Below are 20743 nucleotides of genomic sequence, written 5' to 3'. Positions count from 1 at the left end.
TAAAAGCTAAACTACATCTTCTTTACTTTTATCAAATTCTCTATAAATCTTTCATGACAGTTTATTTAACAAAGTGTCATTGAAACTGTATAGATGATTGATGTGACCCATGTAAGATCAACATGAAATGTTTGTAAATGTCAGCAAAATGTGGCCATCTAAAAGCATATAACGATGGAGTTTCTGTGAAAGTGAAAAACAAACAGAAAAATGTTTATCTTATTCTTTACTTTCTGGTATGCAATTACACATTCATAGAAGAAGTATTATATTTGATTTTCCTTGGAGTTCATGTCATCAGAGGTCTAATTTGCTTTTGACATTTACCCTTTCAAAGCTTTGGTCTCATTCATTGGATAAGTTTTCTCTATCATGTATGAAAAAATAATATAGACTCAGAACTTCTTAGCAAAAAGATAATTATTTTGGAAAGTATTAGCATGACCTTGACCAAAAATCTGTATGTACAGATTATGGGAGGCTATCCACATAGAAATGTCATTGAAGAGATCCCATCTATATGTGTAGACAAAAAAGTGTTGTTAATTTTCCATTTAATTGAAAAACATTTATGATATAAAAATAAATGTTATAAGATAGAGAATGAAAGAGAAGGAAAATAACAGATTAAACTATAAAAATATGAGTACCTCAGTAGCTCACTCTGACTTGGATAGTTTCTTTATATTTCTCATAGATGTATTTTTGTATAAAACAAACATTATCCTTAGAATAAATTCCTTCCTTGGGAGTGATGTTTTGGTTGTTATATTTTTGCATTATATTGACACAAAAGCAGAATGAATAGAGTGAAATTAATGCAGATGATGAATGGGAAATGAATAGTAGAGAATACAAAATAAATTTGAAAATTAGTTGTTATCATGAGATTTTCCCATTGAAATGAGAGCATTTTTGCAGGAGGGGGATTGTACATGTATTGTTCACCTAATTAATACATTCTTCACTCCTTTTGGCAAATAAATTCACAAGTCCACAATACAATGAAGAATTGCAGAATGCCTATTCATCATTATAAGATGTTTCCTATCATAATGGTTTTGAATGATTTTGTATATATATATATGTATTTATACATTTGTAAATTGTGTATATATGTATTTATACATTTGTAAATTGTGTATATATGTATTTATACATTTATAAGTATATATACATATATACTTGCATAGTATATATTTTTAAATGGTATATGGATGTCTTGCTCATTCTGTAGAGCTGGTTGGAAATGCTTGGTAATGTTACAGCAGAACCATGATTAACTGAAAAACAACTACTTTAAATCCTCAATTAAACAAATTTCTCTGGGGAGTTGTACTTAACTTTCAGGAGAATATGGCAAGATAAGGCAATTCAAGAAGTATCTTGGCATCAGTACACATTTCATTTCAATTTTATTTGCTCTCTGCATCTCTATGGCACAATGTTTAGTTATGTTCAGAGTGATGACACTAAGCTATAGCAAGATCTCTGGTCATCTGAGAAAGATTCCATTTTATTTATAAGCTTGTATTTGCAAAAGTAGGAAATTGTTCTAACATATTTCTAAAGATATTAAACTATAGGACTTTAAGCATAAGTTAAATAGTCATTTTGAGCAGATTCAGAAAAACTCTATGACATACTAACTAAAATATTCCATTCCCTGAACAATTCTGTTAATTATTATACTTTGAAAAACATGTTAACTATCTTTAAGCCTATTATATGTGTATGACTTTATTTTCATGTATATGATAATATTCAAAGAACTGTACTGGACATTATAGGAGTATATGGAGGCACGTGTTTTTCCTGCTTGCCCCTTGAATCTAACATGAGAAATAATTCATGTATTTCTGTATTGATTAAATAAAAGGTAAGAAGTGTAAATGCCTTAAGAAAGGTATAGAAAAAGATAGAGAATAGCGTGGCCTCAGAAGGATGAATGGCTTTTAGCTGCTAAGAATAGGAAGGCTTACAATGAATAAGAATGACTGAAAGTCAAAGTGTCAATAAGAAAAGAAATATATATTATTAAGAAAAGAACAGAGCTGAGCTCAGTATTATGCTTTTTCTTGACTCCTAAATTTCTATAAATCATAATTCAAAACTAAACAATTTTTATAAATTTAATTACTGTTTTTCTCTGAAAGAAAAAGTATGGATAGTTTTTCTTCCATTACAATATTTGATCTTTTACTCTAGTGAAAATATAAACCTTGAAATATACTACAGCTTTAAATTCAGAGAAAGAGAGACAAATAACAAAATATTTGATAATGTCATAAAGTTCAACTTAATCAGAATGCACAAATGGGAATTTTTGGTATATTTGGAACTCTTCTATCCTTTCAGAAAAGAGGTATGGATAGAGATTTGCATGTCCAAAAAAGAGGTGAGCTATATTTGCTTCTTTTGCAAACCCTCTGTCTTGATACTGTCAGGGATACTTGCATGTTCCCAGCAGGTCCATTTTGTGGCTGTCATTTAGGGAGCTCTCCTCTTCATTTGCCTACATTTTAAACTTTGTAAGCTATTGCCCATTTTATTCATCTTATTATTTTCTTGTTATTATTTATTGGTATGTCATTTATCATTTGTCCTTATTCCATTTTTAACTGAGCATGTCTTCACTTACTTATTTAATTCTAACTCCTTCTTTTAAGATGTCAGGGACTCTCTTCATTATGTCACTTGAAAGCTAGTGCGCATATTACCAATTATTTTTGAGCTTTTTGCTAAAGATATGAACTCATCTCATTTCTAGTTAAGGCATCTGTAAAATACCACTCTATATGCTGATTCCAAGCTTGTTACTCCTAGAAATTAATGCACCCACCGAACAAGGTTAGGGAGTGTGTCTTGTCATCACGTTAAAGACTTGTATTCAAAATCCAACAAAACCCAAAAGGCAGTTATAATGTGTTATTGTCTAATATGTTGGAAGTTAAAGACTTAGCTGTTTATTTAGCCTGTGTGGCTTAGGAAGGGAAGGGTAGGGACAAAGCTATAAGGACCAGCAGTTGGAAGAAGACATATTTAATGTCCTCCATTTTAACCCCCAGTCCACAGTAAGCCTCACAAAGATAACATTGTTGGTAGAAGTGATGTGACAATACATTTTTAGGGGGTTACCTGTGGAAAATTAAAGTGGATTAAATCATTAAGTCATTCAATAAACATTTATTAAGTGTTTACCATGTGCCATGAATTCAACTAGGCTCTGGTGATGTGGAAATGTATATACACACATATATACATATTTTATGCATGCACCTATGTTTTTGTATAAAGTTTCCAAATTCTACTAGATTGATAATGAGTGCTAACCAATGGTAAATATTAAAAATTCAATAAGCATTTGCTATATCAAATTGAATGAATTGATATTGTTATTGCCTTATTCTCCAACTTTGAAAATGGGAACTTAACAGTGTTTCCTACCAAAACTCTGTCTCTTTCTATCCTGACAGATGCTCTCAGTAAGTTAAATATTTCATTGATATTCTACTGTGGCACTGTTAATCTTATTTTGATTGAAACAACATTCTGGATAGCAAAATTGATGAATGCTTATGGTGAGGCTGTTGCAAAAATGTAGTAAGAAGGTTTCATATTTAGGTGTGCCTGGGGCAAGAATTATGACCTTCTTTAAAGTTATAATTTAGAAAATATTCTGCTTATTGTGCTTCTTTTAGCACAGTATGGATTATCAATATATGTATTTAAGGATTTTTAATATCTATATTTTGATTGACATACCTTTTGTCATTTTCAATGATTTTCTTGCCTAAACAACATATACTAGAGTTCCACAGTGGACAGGACATTTATCTTTCTTGTTAGGTGATACCTTTTCCAACATAGAAGTCGCACTGCCAGCCATATGTCTTATAATAACATCATCAGATTCTTGAAGGCAACTATCATGTAGCATATTTGTTGCACAAGTTAATTTTAGGACAGTTTTGTTAGATAGAAAATATAAAGAGGAAGTAAAATAAAAATTAATACAATGTGGAAGATATTATGCTTAACTTAAAATACACATTATATGTCAAAAGATAAGAGATATTTTTGCACAGTGATATAATTTAGTCATTAGTCTAGCTCTTTGCTATTATCTAAAATAAGGATTTGAACTAAACTAAATTATGTTCTAAAAATGCAGTAAGGGCTTCCCTCGTGGCGCAGTGGTTGGGAGTCAGCCTGCCGATGCAGGGGACACGGGTTCGTGCCCCGGTCCGGGAGGATCCCACATGCCGCGGAGCGGCTGGGCCCGTGAGCCGCGGCCGCTGAGCCTGCGCGTCCGGAGCCTGTGCTCCACAACGGGAGAGGCCACAGCAGTGAGAGGCCCGCGTACAGCAAAAAAAATAAAAATAAAAATAAAAAAATGCAATAAGCCTTACTAATTGGTGGAATCCAAACCTCCAAATTATTACAATTATTATTTTTACTAAATCACAAGCTGAGCTAATTTTTTTTAATCCAATGACTCAGAACTGGAAATGAATTTATAGATTTTCTATAACTATTGAACTAGAACAAAACAAATATATCAAAATAGCCTCTAAACTGAGCAGATATCTCATTCAGTTCACTCATTCCTAGCATAAAATATTTTAATACTATACCTATCCTTAAGATATATTTAAAAATAAACTTAGAACACTGACAACCTTGTGAGTTTTGCCACTTTAATATTTTATTTATAGTGATTGTTTGCAAGCCAGTTTTCCCCTCTATTTCTGGCTTAAAATACCTTTTAATTCACTAGTTAGTTTTAATTAATGTTTAGAATAATGAGTAACTTAGGATGAAGTGTTCTATATCTGGTAAAATGTCAGCCTTGTTATTTGGATTTATGGCAGTTTTATTTATTAACAAAACTTGAATTTTCTTTGGTTTGAATTCTGCTATGATTTTTCACCTAGGAAACATTTTCCTCCCCATATTAAGTAAGGATGTTACTACAGTAAGCATAGGAAATAAAGAACTATTTTCTAATCATTCAATAAGACATTATTCAGTATTAGGGCTGTGTGCATCTGTAGAAATAAAGTTGTGGGGGTATAGTCTTTTTTTTTCCTGAAAGAAGGGAGAAATACTTCTTGAAAAGAGTCAGATGGCAGCATGATACATTATTCTTCACTTAGGGAGAGATAGTGTAATAAGACAACTTTCAGTTGTAAATAGCAGTTATGATTTAAGTAAAGACCTGTTTTTGTCCTGTAAGGCAAAAACGTTATAATAGTAAATGATCACTAACTGTTCAGATATAATCACCTTATGTTGTACATGTCCCCACTACACTGCATTATTTAAAATAACAAATTTCAGACATTATTTAATTAGTTGAATTGTTACAATGAATAATTAGTTATTCTAAAAATCTGTCCATATAGATTTTTTCTGACAGCTTCTTTTTTTTTTATTGGAAGAAAGATTGTTGAATTGCCACAACTATACTCTTTATTGGAGTATAATTGCTTTACAATGGTATGTTAGTTTCTGCTTTACAACAAAGTGAATCAGTTATACATATACATATATTCCCAGCTTCTTGATCATAATTAAAACCCATGTAGGTTTTACAGGGTTCAAAGATGGAGGATTTGAAGAAAGCTTGTAAAACTAACAAACACTGAATGCTAGAGCATTGGACACATTGAATATCAGTTGGTTTGCTAACATTGTTAACTGAACCTGGTAACTCATGAGAGATTTTTTAAAATTTAGAACCAAACTCAAATACTTTTCCTCAGGGTTAAATTACAGCCAGAGAGAGTGACATTACACACACACACACACACTTAATCTTCTATTCTATAGTACTATTTACTCCCATTCCAGATACTAAACATACTGCCTCTTATAGGAATGTTTTACATTAAATTTATATGACAAAAGTAATACATACTTAATACTATTACTTGTTGGGGGAAAATCAGGATTTTGAAAATTGAAGAGGATTATAGGAATAAAAGGCAGGTATTGTTTTCTGATAGAATAAATCCACTATTATTGCTGTCTTTATATTCCAACTATGTTCAGCAACAAGTTAATACCCAATGGCAATTAACATTAAGACTGGCTAATGGTCAATGTTTGATATATGTAAAAGAACAGTTTATACGAAACCAGCTGTATGTACCATGGAAAATATTATATAACTAGAAGATACAATGTTTATCTCATATATTCATGTTGGTTTTTTCTTGCTTTGAACACTAGCTAGATTCTCAAGCTAGTTTTGATTATGTGTTTTTTTCCTAGCAACACATATACTAAAATTGGAATGATACAGAGAAAGATTAGCATGGCCTCTCGACAAGGCATGCACATTTATGAAACAGTCTTCACATTTATCATACTCATCTTTAAGGACCAGATCAAATGCCATCCCCTTTGGTCTCCTCAGGATGAATATTTCTTTTTGTCCTCGAAATGCATTGTTTATGTCAGTATTTTAGTCCTTAGTCTACATGTATATTTTTCTTATTATATTTTGAGTTCTGACCATGTATAATGCATCCTTATACTCCCCACAACATCTAACACAGTGCCTTGTGCATAGTGGGCACTCAAAACATCTTTACAGAGTTGAATTTTTATGAGTCATTTGCTGAAGATTAGGTTCAGTATGCACACGTGCAAGTACACAGGCTTATAACTTATATAAAATAAATGAGAGAAGATCATTTAAATTTACCAGTTGCTCTAAGTTTTGGAAGTTTTCTGGATGTCTAAATGATAAAGGAATTGGTGACAGATTTTAGAAAGAGAGGAGAAGGCATTGCGTATGAAAGGAGAAATGTCCCTGGTTCAGGCCTCACTTTTTAAAGCAAGCAGTTATTTTGAATTCTAAAACAATTATACTGACTATTAAGGAATAGGCTCATGTAAAATATTGTGGCAGTAGCTGAGCTTACCCCATTATGTCTTTTGGGTTCTGTGTTTCTTTTTGTTATATATCGTGGCTTATAAGTGTACTGTTTTCCCTTTGGGACTACTAGAGTGACCTCTTTCTTCAGTATGTATAAAAAGTTAAAGGTATTTTGTAACAGCTTATAGCTGATGGGGAAAATGTGTCTTTGCATGTGTTTGCTTGTAGACATTGTGCTATTAAAGAGTTGCCATTTTTTCTCAAAAATAGTATTTAGGAAAAAAACACAGTCTGGAAAAGTTATTGGCATTTTATTTTCGCCAAATCTAAAGCTTTCCAAGTGTTCTGAATGAGCCACTGCACACTTTGATATCTTCATCTTCAAGTCTCTCTGTCTCTCTGTATGTGTATCTATGTATTATGTACGTATGCACACACACAGGTATATATTTGTTACATTTTTTTTTACCTTTCTCAAATATGCCATGCTAAACAAATGGTTGCCTTCTATCAACTTGCAGAGAATATTAGCTTAACTGTTTTGACTGGTGATGCTGAAGCTCAGCAACAATTCTGTATCTTTACTACAATCTTAAAACTTGCCATGAATGGAAAAAGGATTGTTGAATTGCCACCACTATACAATTGCACCAAAATTAAGTAAAATGTTCATCTCTGTCTAATTTAGCTGAATAGAATCCATCAAACCATGGTCATATTTTGCTAAGTGTGCTTGGAGCTCTGTGGATGTGCAAATGAAGGACCATATGGAGGTGGCTTTCTCCAAGGTACCAGTACGTATGGTTTTGTGGGTTGCACATGCCTATTGGCACTGTTGGCAATTCAGCACCCTGGGAAAGGCATTGCTTTCAAACATGAGTAATTGATGAATTGTACGTAATATGCAAATGTGAATGCATAAATCTCCTGAATGACAGCTTAATTTATGTGAGCTTTTAAGAATGTGGGATTAGATTTTAATTAAATATCTTCAAAGGCACCCTGACTTATTCAGTTTTTTGGTTGCTGTCTTTAGAAAGAAGTGGGAGAAGGTTTAAATCAAAATTTTACACACACTATTCACATTTTCTAACTAAGTGGTCATTGTTTAATAGAAAAATCAAGGTATTTAAAGAAGAAAATCATTTGTCTTTAATTATAAGAACACTGCCATTATATTACAATGGTTACAGTTTGTCATATATGATAGATAGACATAGAAAAATATATGTGGCTTGAAAATTAATGTCTTAAACTTTAAATGTAATTCTTAAACATATTTCAGATACTACCATATATTTTAGTATGCCAAATTGAATTGTGGATAACATTTCTTAATATAGATTGTTGGGATAGTAATACTATATATGACCTCCTACATGTTATTATCTTAAAAATACCTATAATAAAGAGTCATAGGAGACAGATCTGACTACCCACCTTTGCTCTTAAATATGTAGTGTGTATAGATGTAGCTGTGTGTGTACATAGTTTTAACCTCTGTTTAATAATAGTATATCAAACTTTATGTAATATTAAGATTAGGATAAAAAGGGTAATTAAAAATCTTTGAAATTTTTCACTTAATCTTTCTAAGTGATCAGATTATGAATTAAAAGGATATAAATTTAATAGATCCACTTAAAGTATGCTGTAAGTGCTGTTAATTCTTTTAAAGTATAGCACAGGGAACTCTACTTAATGCACTGTGGTGACCTAAATGGGAAGGAAATCCAAAAAAGAGGAGATATATGTATATGTATAGCTGATTCATTTTGCTGTACAGTAGAAACTAACACAACATTGTAAAACAAATATAATCCAATAAAAATTAATTTAAAAATAAAATATATTTCAATTTATTTATAGTTTATAGTGAATCACATTGCCCATAAGTAATAAATTTTATAAATCTCGACCAGTTATAGGCTATGCCTAGTTTTTACCTATTTTTCCTACATATTTGCTTTCTCTTAATTTGCATTGAAAAGCTTAATTGTTGACTACAGAGAAGTGGTACCTATATGTCTTTGCTTGAATATGCTTTTCCTCTAATGTATCACTGTAGTGGTTAATTGAACAAACTCTGGAATCATACGTCATGGGTTCCAAATCCCAGCTCTAACACTACCTGTTGTGTGACTTTGGGCAGATCATTTAACTGTGCCTGAGTTTCAGAATTTCTGCCAGAATGTGGTGACAGTATAAATCATTTAGAAATGTGCCTGGTACTTGATAAACCCCATGCAACTTATTGTTATTATTTATTTTCACTGTTCCCATCATACTCTCATTTTTACCTTGCAGGCCTATCTCCTCTCTGGTCCCAAGACAGCTTCATTCTTATCTCTATGATTTAGTCTGGAATGGGTGTACCATGCATCTTCTTGTCCAGGTCCCATCCAAATTGAGACCTGGCTAAGGGCTCCTTTCCTCCGTAAAATCTTCACTGACTCCTTCCTCTGAAACAGATCCACTTTTTCTTAGTTTTCCTCTGTCACAGTCTTTGTTGTTTAATCATTTCCTAATTTCTTGTGTTTGCACCAGATTTACAGTTGTGAAACCTATAGTCCACTTATTTGGTTTCTGTCATGTAACCTAAAAATTACTCCTAGTGTGAAGTACTAGCCCCCTTTATCTTTTTTGCCTTTATCCAAGTTTGGTAAATCGTGGAGATGCAAGATGTATCAAGCCTCAAGTGAGATGAGATGACCAGGCACAGCTCCGCCCTTCAGGCCCTGCTTGTTCTATTCCGTTATGGTTGAGTTTGTTTCTTCCACTCTGAGGAAGTGCTCTTCTGTTTATCAGAAATTAAGGAAGGGTCATTTGTCCTACACTAGGTCAAGAAATACATGCATATTATATATAGTGGATTTAGAGTCAGACAGATGAGAGCTACAGTTTGGATCTCTTGGCTGGCCTTCAACAAATTAGCCTTTCTGAGGGTTAGCTTCTGGTCTTAAAATAGGGATAATAGTACCCATCTTATGGGATTATTCAGAGAATTAAATTAAGTTGATGTGAACTTTAGCATAATGCTCAGCACATAGTAGGTGTTCATTTGTCAGTACTCTTCCTTCCTTTTAATCATCCAACAACAGTAACAGAACTCATAATAATGGGCAATGCAATGGAATTAAAGCTCTTCCTTAACTGAGATCTGGGGAAGGAACAGTAGAGAGTTTGTCCAGGAGCAGTATGTGACTAAATTTTCAAATTTCTTCTCTGCATGGACCAGAATGTATAGATGCCTAATTTTAACACATACTATTATTTTTTAAAGGAAATAAAAAGGACCAAAATCACGATGCAGCTGTTTGGGGGTTTTCAGTCAGAATACAGACTTAGGTTTATCCAGGTCTCAGAGAAGACAAACTTTACTCCACTGTGGGCTTATAATTGGATTCACTTAAAATATAATTTCTCTGGCCGTAGTCATTTCAAGTCTTTGAAACAGCCTATTATATACTCTTTCCTGTTTGATTTTGTGAACTGGGCATACTTTTTCTGTAGTCTAACTCAAACTACATTTGTGTGTAAGGTACTATGGCAGGAACTGTGGTGGGCTCAATGATGAAACTGGTAAGCCTCACACAAGACTGGCCATGTGGGCGTAATATGTGGAGGAGATCTTGCCGAGCACTTTGCACTAGCTAGGCTCTCACTAAATATCTATTTAACTCGATATTTCAATTCCTAGAGAATATAACTCTTTCATAGAGCATGCATGTAAGGCTGTTTACCTGTATTCTGTTTTCAAGCTCACCTTTTTTTTTTTTTATAAATGACAGTTCTATATTGAAAATACTCAATGACAGTTTAGGTTAAAATTTTCTCTTCCACACCATAACATACATTTTAGTAAAAATAACTTTTTAAAAATAATAAAATGTCTAATTATAAATGATCTCTTAATTAAAACCATTCTTATCAACTACATGTAAATTAGAAAAATAAATTATGATCTTTGTTATAAAAGAAAAGCACACAAAGTTTTTTCTCCATGGGGTAAAAGTTGTAAAGTATTTTCATATTGCAACCACTACTCAGATAGTACAAATGACATAGAAGTTTAAAGTCAAGCAGACCTAATTTTGAATTTACTTACTAGCTGTGTGACATTAAGCTGGTTATCTGATCTCTATGAGCCTCAGATTCCTAATCTGTAAATTGAGGACAACAATATCTACTAGCAGAGTTTTGATAGTTATTATATATATTATATCCATATATCTATATTATCTATATCTCATTCTATCCATCTATCTCTCATCTATCATACTTTATATATCACACTTTATATCTCAGTGTTTCCATTTACTTTTGCTTGTATACAGTCAAATTCAACTCAGATAATTATAGACATGTATCATTTTTAATAGTCCAGATTGGAAAAATGAAGCAAAGGAGAAATGCTTATAGGGATTATAATGATTATTATGGAAAGACCCATGGGCTGCAAATCAGTAAACATGGGTTGCAATCATGGTTTCTTTCTAACTAGCTGTGTGATCATAGATAGGTAAGCCATTTCATCTCTTTGAGCTTTAGTTTCCCTATGTGTACGTGGAAGAATTTGCACTGTCTCCTAAGGTTCCTTACAGCTTTAACTCTTTAGGATTCTTTAGGTTCTTTGACTCTTGGGTTAGCAAAGCATGGCAAGTCAGTGAGTGGGACCAAGATTCAGATTGCCTAGGCTCTAATCTCAATTACCCAATATAATAGCTGTATGACTTGGGAAAGTCACTTAATCCCTTGAGCCACAGTTTCCTGATCTTTAAAATGAGCAGGACAATAATCATATACAATTTGTAATGTTGTTAAGAGTATTAAATGATTTGACATACATAAAGAACTTAGAAGAATCCCTGATACATAGTAAGTACCCACTAAAAATTACATGTTATTGTTACACAAAACTGCAGAGGAGGTATACTAATGAAATATGTCCTGCTTATCTCACATCCTGATGATGCAATCATATATTCATAAGGCCAGTGAATATAGCCAGTAATCCAGCAGGATAGTTCACCCATCTATTTCAATATTGAGATCTTACTTTGAATCTGCACAGAACTGAATAACCTGTATTTAGGTCTAATATTATATTTCCCTATATTGTTAGATATCCCTTCATGAATTCATATCTTACATTTGTAAAGTACTTGAGAGCAAAATTCACGTCTTATACTTTCTATTGTCCCTCATTCAGATCATCTGACATTGGACCTTACCCCTAGTAGATGCTCATGAATAGTCGACTGATGATACAGGTTTTAATCCTTCCCAGAGTAGTTGCATTAAAAAAACTCCACAGTTCTCATTTTAAGTTTAATATGACTCTAGATACATATTTATGGAAGAATGCACCCTGAATCATGATGAGCAACTAACAATATTGGGCTGTATGGATGATAAAGATTACAGATGATCTCACTTCATAAATTACATTTTCGGCTAGACTACTTTCACCATCACATTTCTGACTGATTTTTTCTGAAATAATGTATCCTTGTATGTTATATTTCTGGATGTTAAATGCTCACTGTTGTACTATAAGATTGGGAAAAATATTGTCTTATTGTTAGTAAGATTGGAAAAATATTGTCTTATTGTTAGAAGAAGAAAATTCTGCTGATTAAAAAACTTAGAAACTCTTTAAATCTATTCTTTATAATTATTTAGAATGTTTACTTAGTATGGTTTACATGAGGCTTTAAAACAAATAGACTAGAAAATTACTAGAAAATAGCCTCTTTGGGCAACAAGAATATTTGCTCTGTCATTAATGTTTACTTAAGGAAAAGCTATGTAATCAAAGTCAGGAAGTCACAGTATACTTTAGAAGGAATCTTAAACTCTTTTTGCCTGCTACCATTTGGACATAGTTGCAGAGCGCATCCATGTATTCTCTTATTCATTTCGCAATTTATTTCCTCTCCATTTGTTTTAATTTTCAGAACACTCACATTACGTGCACTGTAAAATGGAGACAAGTTGTTTTGTATTCTTTGTTCCTAAGTAGAAAAAATAACAAGTACAGACATCTCCTTAAAATATCGTATGTCTCATTCTAAAAACAAACCAAGCCCAGGCTAATTTTGTAGAATGCAATAGTGAACAAAAAAGGGTAAACTTCCATTACTGATCCCTGTGCTGGGAGCAGTTGTGGATCTTAGAGCAATGCACCATAACTGGTCTCATAATCTGGAAGCAATACAGGAGGTGACTTTCAGAAACAGAAATAGAATGTCAGATAGTCTGACTATATCTGAATAATAATGCCAAAAAATGTAATGCTGGTTACCAGCAATCGACCTAGGTCAAGTTTGTTCATTTCTAGTAGAATCAGACCAAACCCAGGTACTTCAGTCCCTTTTAGTTATCCGAGTTTGAGGTGGCTATGTGCTGGATAGGTCCTATAATGATTTCCTGTGGCTTAAAACTCACCTTTAAAAGAAATTCAGTAGGTCTGGAGTAAGGCCTAGGCAGTTGTAATTTTCAAAAGCCTCACAGGTAATTCTGATATGTTTCTCGGACTGAGAATCACCAGGTTATTCTTTTCTATGATAAAAATTGTCTCCCTTTTCCATTTTCTTCAGGATGAACTGCTTTCCCAGTGAGACTATAAATTAAGTGAGCAATGGTTTGCTGTAATCATTAGAGTCTTAACACTGGTAGATTTTTTTAGGTAGTGAATTGTAACCCATCTCTTATATACGTAGGCAGGTCCTTTCCATTGATGCATGTATGGATTCATGAATACAGTTGTATGTGACTTGATTTGGAAGATTGGAGTTGAAGACCATTAGCTAAAATGGTAACATAAAATCAGCCTAGATACAGAAATAAACTCCAAGTAGAAGCAAATTGAGTTTCTTAATATGTATTATGCACTCAGTAGACAGAAATCCTTAGAATACAGAATAATTCCACAAGAAAATACAACTATAGCCTAAAATGTAAAAAGTTTAGTCAGCCAGTCTGTCTTCTGGCTATTTGATGTACACAATACCTTGTACTCCAGATGTTTTACTTACATGAACATAACCATTTCACAGGACAAACTTCTTAACAGGATGACTGAATTTCTCATTACTCATGTAGGTATTTTGTTGTAATACAGTTGCCACTTCAGAATGTTAAATCTGTTTTGAAATACAAGGATACCTAATTTCTTTACAAAACAAACTCTATGCACAGTGATGTCACTAAGAGTGGCCATAATCAATATTCAAATAATGTATACAATAATACAAAATATTTCATTTAACAATGTTTGCTTCTATATGAAAAAAGAAACAAACCTTTATTTTGGCAGCAAGCATTTCCAAAGGAAGCAAATGTTTTAGTCACTGTGGCCAAAATAAATGTTTTCTTTAAGGCTGTTAAGGCAGCCAAATGTTTTCATAGCATTTTCAAAATGTTTCCACCCTTTATTTTCACAAAGAGAGTCTCTCTCCTTCCCACCCATCACCCTATGGAAATATTTTGAGAATGTATTTTGACCATGAAAACAGCAGAAACATTTTGAAAATGTTGTCTTTGTAAGTGTTAGAAGGATGCTCTCAAAGTTTAAGGAAGTTTAAACAAAAATGACAATATAGTGCAGTTGAAAGAATACTAGAAGCGATGGAAATAGATACTGGCTTTGACTCTGTAGCTTACTTGTTAGGTCATCTTTAACTGATCACCTCACCTCTCTCAGCTTTCAGTTTATTAATCAGCAAGACGAGGGAGTTTTACTAAATGCCATATAATCTGCATTTTGCATTTCAGTAAAATATCTATTGAATACATTGCGACAGGCAGGGACCTGGGACCTGGGACCCATTGCTGCAGAGCTGCAATGCTTGCATCTGGACAAATCTCTCCTTGAGCAACAAAATGCAAAGAAACTATAGGGTCTAAAAATAACTGCGCACATGCCCAGTTGGGAAAAATTCTAGACAGAAAGATACAAAAGACTAAAACACCCAACTACCACTTCTGAAGAGCCCAAGGCAAAAACTTGGCGTTGGGAACAAAAGCAGGGTACTGTGCATGCCCCCTGCACACACTACCACCTAAGGGGTGGGCACACCACCTAAACCACCCCTCCAGCTTGACCCCTGTACACACCCCTACCCTCACCCTATATAAGGAACAAGCTCGCCCCCTGCCAGGGAGTCAGTGAGTGAGCAAAGGAACCTGTTACTTGTTCTTGTTCCTCAGCAGGGGCCCCAATAAAGCCTTTCATGAATTTCTTGTCTAGCCTCTGGTCAACTTCTATTGATTGGGGAAGACCAAGAACCCTGGTCAGTATCAACATTAGTCTTCAAAGATCTAGGTATCTTCTATATTTTTAAATAAAACAAGACCCATATCATAATTTTACTTTTATAATGGTAAATTCTCTTGCCCTTTCGTTATTTAAATAAAAACAAAGAAACAAATAAAATAAACATAGTATTCTGAGACCTGAATTAAGTATTTCCAGTTATGTGTAGGTAATATAAACCTGCGCAGCTATGGATGGATTCAAGTGTTTTCCAACACAATACAACCATCTCTAAAACCAGTTTAAATGATTTTCCTCTTTGTCTCAGTTTCCTGGACTGGGCAAGTAAAAATACCTGCATCTGTCTTAAGTTTGATAAAGAGGAAAAAAAGTGAATATAAACACTAAATGAACCATGAGTAGTATTTTTTTCATTTTTCTGTCACTGTGGTTTAAAACTTTAGGCTGCTTATGGAATTCTAAGGAGATTTACTCAGACAGTATGGATAAGAAATTTGAGAAAAGCAAGATATGATGCTCATTATGTACTATACTACAGTGAAAGAAAAATGTTATACCAATTAAATAAGCTGTATTAATTTAACAGTTCTAAGGTTCTTAATTACAACACTACTACCAATAGTAGCTTTCAAATTGTTAAGCACAATTATTAAAGACTATATACCAGGCACCACTCTGCAGGCATACTTTGTCACTCGTGTGTGTGTGTGTGTGTGTGTGCTTGTGCGTGTGTGTGTGTGTGTGTGTCTTTCCTATAACTCTGAGAGGTAGGTGTTAATAATTCTAATTTGCAGATTAAGAATTGGAGACACATAGAGGTTAAATGACTTGCTTAGTATAAAATCACTTGCCTAGGTACAGCTGGCAGTAGGCTTAAAACCTGATCTACATGATATTAAAGGAATTGAAACATCTGTGTTTCTTTGTCATACAACTGCTGCAACTAACAGCCTTTATAATAGTAATGCGATAGATAGGTGAAGGGTATGAGCTGGACAGTTTCATCAGTTCCTAGAGACCTTTTCACTTGGTCTGTAGAATGAGATTAAGACAGAAGCAATCTTGATTGTCCTGACAAATGATCTGTCCAAAGCAAGGCCCCAAAGTCAAACTCTGGTCATAATTCTTGGAGGTCTATTTCATGCCTTTTGACTTAGAAGGCCACAAGGTGGTTTCAGCCCATTAGTGTGGCCTAAATGGAGAGGGTGCTAACCCTGCTCTAGTATGACCATGGATGCTATCTCTGCCTAATTCTGAATGGCAGTGAAATCCATATGGCTGCAGGTGAGCAAATAGTATAACAAACTTACAGGAAGATGTAGCCGTGACATTTTGCATACATGGAGCAAGGCTTTAGCAACTGAAGAAAGGTATCTGGAGGTTCATTTTAAAAATTTATTTGTTTGTAAGGACTGCTCTTGATTTGTAGTTGTTCCTAAATTAGAAATTTTCCTTTCTGGGTCAACTTTTAAAACTCACAAATAGTGAGTGACTGCTAATACCCCAACAATTTTTTAGCATCAATAATGTATGTAAGTAAATATAAAGATGCAGGGATCCTCAAGGAACTTGAAATACAGTTAGGGAACTAAAACATTAATTACTTTTTAAATTGGAGAGACATGAGCACATCTGACTAAGATATAAGAAATGTCACAATGAAGATGAGTGGAATGAACGAATAAAGTAACTTCAGAGCTGTGATTGGGCACCTAACTCCCAACCTCAACATCTTCCAATCAATATGTGTAATCTTGTATTTTTTTCTGGAATAAGCCACTATGCATATTTCTTTTCTACCGCTGAATCACCAAGTGACACCTTTATCTCTCTTGGTTTCATCTTGTCTTTTTCAGACTCTTTTTTTTAATATCAATGAAATGAGGTTTAAAAAACAAAGATCATTTGATGCCCCAGTATTTACAGATGACTATATATATTCTAGACCAGTGATGTCCAATAGAAATATGATGAGCCACAAATGTGATCCCCATGTGTGATTTTAAGTTTTCTAGTTTCCACATTTAAAAACTAAAAAGAGGGCTTCCCTGGTGGCGCAGTGGTTGCGAGTCCACCTGCCGATGCAGGGGACACGGGTTCGTGCCCTGGTCCGGGAAGATCCCACATGCCACGGAGCGGCTGGGCCCGCGAGCCATGGCCGCTGAGCCTGTGCTTCTGGAACCTGTGCTCCACAACGGGAGAGGCCACAACAGTGAGAGGCCCGTGTACCACAAAAAAAACACAAAAAACCTAAAAAGAAATAGGTAAAATTAATTTTAATAAATTTTATCGATCCCAATATATCCAAAGTAATATCATTGCAACATGTAATAATATAAAAATATTAATGATATATTTTACATTGTTAATTTTTTGTACCAAGATTTCAAAATCCAGTGTGTATTTTAGTTACACAATATCTCAATTTGCACTCACCATGTTTCAGGTGCTCAATAACCACATGGGGCTACATAATATTATAAGGCATATTTTGATGTGTAAATTTCTATGTTTCAGCTGTAATTATTGTTATAATTAAAGAACAGTTTAAATGAAAGAAGTGCAATTGATAAACTATTTCTTCAATACCAAAATCCATTCTTATTAAACAGGCAAATAAAAGTGAGTGACCATAGTTTTAGCATATGGCTGAACAGTGACACTGCAAATATAGTTTGCATTACAGGTAGATGATTTACCGAAACATTGATAGCTAGGTTGCTAGCATGGATATGGTATTAGCACGTTATTAGCATTCAATGTTTTGGAAATGCTTTTAATTGCTGCACATCACATTATCTGTACTTTCCACCAGGGAAACATACATATTGTGAATCATTCCTTAGAACTGTTCCTGCTTAGGAGACTGGCAGTTACTTAGCAGTCAACTTAGACTTTTTTTTTTACATTGGATTTTTAATTTAGGTAAGAATCATACCTGTTTTATAGTTATGACTTGCCATAAATTATCATGAATTATCACTAAATATGGAGATGGCCTAAACCGATTTATTCATATGCCAATATTTTCTCTTTAGCACTTGAATGTATTCTTTTTGGCCTGCCTGTTGAATAGCATTTCTCTCAAAACTGTATAAACTCAAAGTCTGAAATATTAAATCAATTCATTCTTGTCTTTGTCACTCCAAATCTAGTCAATTTTGATTTATATATTACTTATAAATATTTGTTTCTGGTTAAAGGCTGATAACTTACTTGCTTTGTGTTTCTTTGCTGATATATATTATACTTAAAAAATCATCACCATTTTAAACGTTTGCCTCATATCAAAAATTTAATGTTAAAAAAATTTAATGTAGTAACATTGTGCATTAACTACCAATGTGTACATAGGCAGCTGATTTCTTTTGAAATATCCTACTCAGATTACAAAACACAATTTTGGATTTGAAATAGTTAATCTTAACTGGAAGTAAGGACATTGTTGCTCAGAATGCAGTTGGTTTAGTTTGCTACCCATTTACCTTTGTGGATAGTTAATGTGCAGGAAAGAAGAATTCTTGATAATGTAGGAAGATCCAATAAAAAACCTCGAGACTCTGAAGGGTGAGAGTTGCTATTGAATTCTCCATAAGCCATGCTGACTGTTATTGCCCCCCCCCCATAAAAAGACAGGAAAAATTGACCCATATGGAGGCAAGTGAAGGCTTCTTGGTATTATCCCAAAGATCCTATAATATTAAATAGAAGGAACAGAAGTCATTTAAGCTGACATCTTCAGCTTACGAATATAGAGGAATGGTGTCCAAGGGGTGGGGTAACTCACCCAAGATTGTGGAGATTATAATGGTAGTTCCAAATCTGTTGTAATACTCTTATGCTTCTAAATATGCTCATTTCCAGGACTACTAAATGTTTAAGAAAATAGCTTTCCATATCTTTTGGTATATAGATATGTTTCTCATAGTTAAGTTTTGCTAAAATCAGATACTTTACACTGTGTTTCTTCATGATTTTTCATTGCAGATATAATAGTTTTATCTTCAATTATATAAAATATGAAAATGGCAAGGTTAAATGAAGAATTATTTGATTTAGAAAACATGACCACCATGGTTTCCTTTAAGACAGTTATATTCTGGTAAATGTTTAACAACTGGCTGCGGGTTAGGGTGGGAGTGGAGCCCTGATTTGTAGTATTGGCTGATTTCCATGGTGTAAATACTCCCAGCATGGCCTATTTCAAGCTACCGACATGAGATCCTCAATGTGAAGTTAGGAGTTGATGCACATAATTGGTGCTTGAAAGCTGGTAAAAATTGGTTCTGGCACATCACTGCTTTCAGAGCCCAAATGACAGACTGGGGATCTAATTCAGTGTCTTTTTCTTCACTTGGGTTCTGAGTTTTAGTTTATATACTTATGCACTCACTGATACATACATTCGACTTCTGAATTTCATGATTTTTGTCTGTATTCTCTTTCAACCTGATACCGACCAGGGTTCTTGGCCTTCCCCAATCAATTGAAATTGAGGCCAGACAAGAAATTCAGGCAAGGCTTTATTGGGGCCCCTGCTGCAGCAGGGGGGAGCAAGAACAAGTAACAGGTTCCCTTGCTCACTCACTGGCTCCCTGAGTTGGGGGGGGGCGAGCTTGTTCCTTATATGGGGTGAGGGTAGGGGTGTGTCCAGGGGTCAGGCTGGAGGGGTGGCTTAGGTGGTGGTGTATGCAGGGGGCATACGCAGTACCCTGCTTTTGCTCCCAACGCCCAGTTTTTGTCTTGGACTCCTCAGAAGTGGCAGTTGGGTTTTTTGGTCTTTTGTATCTTTCTGTCCAGAATTTGCCCCAACTGGGCATGCACACAGTTATTTTTAGTCCCTTATAGTTTCTTTGTATTTTATTGTTGGAGGAGAGATGTGTCTAGGTGCAAGTATTGCAGTACTGCAGCAAAGGGTCCCAGGTCCTAGACTGTCTCAAACCCAATATCCATCGCTTTGGTAATGGATTACTATTTCTCCATATATTAAAAATATTACCTTGAGTAGTAATAGATGCTTGCTCATAGGAGGATGTAAACCTTAACATTAATCAGGACATTTCTTGATTAAAAACAAAACAAAACAAAAGGAATTTCCCAACACTACAAGTAGCAATATTTGAGCAAAATCCTCATGTCTTTGACTTTGACAAGAGGTCCTAAATAATATGACATACTTCCTCTAAGAACATCTTTTATTCATATCCCACACTACCATTCACTCCTTCAAGGAATGAAGTTGTAAAAAAAACAATGCCATTTAAAGTAGAAATCTTGAAAAATAAACTATGAACTTCCAGTGTAATGTTTCAGAGGACAGAAACATCTTGTATTCATTGCAATTTATCTGGAACACAACTTACTTAGACTTTCTGTAGTACTCTTAGTCAGAGGTGATTAACCACCAATTTTAGAGCACTGACAGTTCCACAATGTTAATGTTTAATTAGCTAAAGGGAAACACCTGTAGTGTGGAGGAAGAGACTAAGATTAAAATATATGCATTCAGGTTGTAACAAAAGGCAAATTAAATGAGGGTACTATTTATCTTCAGGGAAAACATAGTTGCTAAA

At 34.1% G+C, this 20743-nt stretch overlaps 1 protein-coding gene and 1 non-coding gene across 3 annotated transcripts in view; both read left to right on the top strand.

Annotated features, from left to right (window-relative positions):
- DACH2 (dachshund family transcription factor 2) overlaps positions 1-20743 on the top strand; it is a 640028-nt gene that overhangs the window by 211044 nt on the left and 408241 nt on the right. The window lies entirely within an intron of this gene.
- Positions 6265-6372, top strand: LOC131749045 (U6 spliceosomal RNA). Its single transcript, XR_009333165.1, has one exon. It is a non-coding gene; the product is annotated as a U6 spliceosomal RNA (small nuclear RNA).

This window comes from Kogia breviceps, chromosome X (genome assembly GCF_026419965.1).
Source record: "Kogia breviceps isolate mKogBre1 chromosome X, mKogBre1 haplotype 1, whole genome shotgun sequence".
NCBI classification, from domain to species: domain Eukaryota; kingdom Metazoa; phylum Chordata; class Mammalia; order Artiodactyla; family Physeteridae; genus Kogia; species Kogia breviceps.
This window is presented reverse-complemented; position numbering and strand designations above follow the sequence as displayed.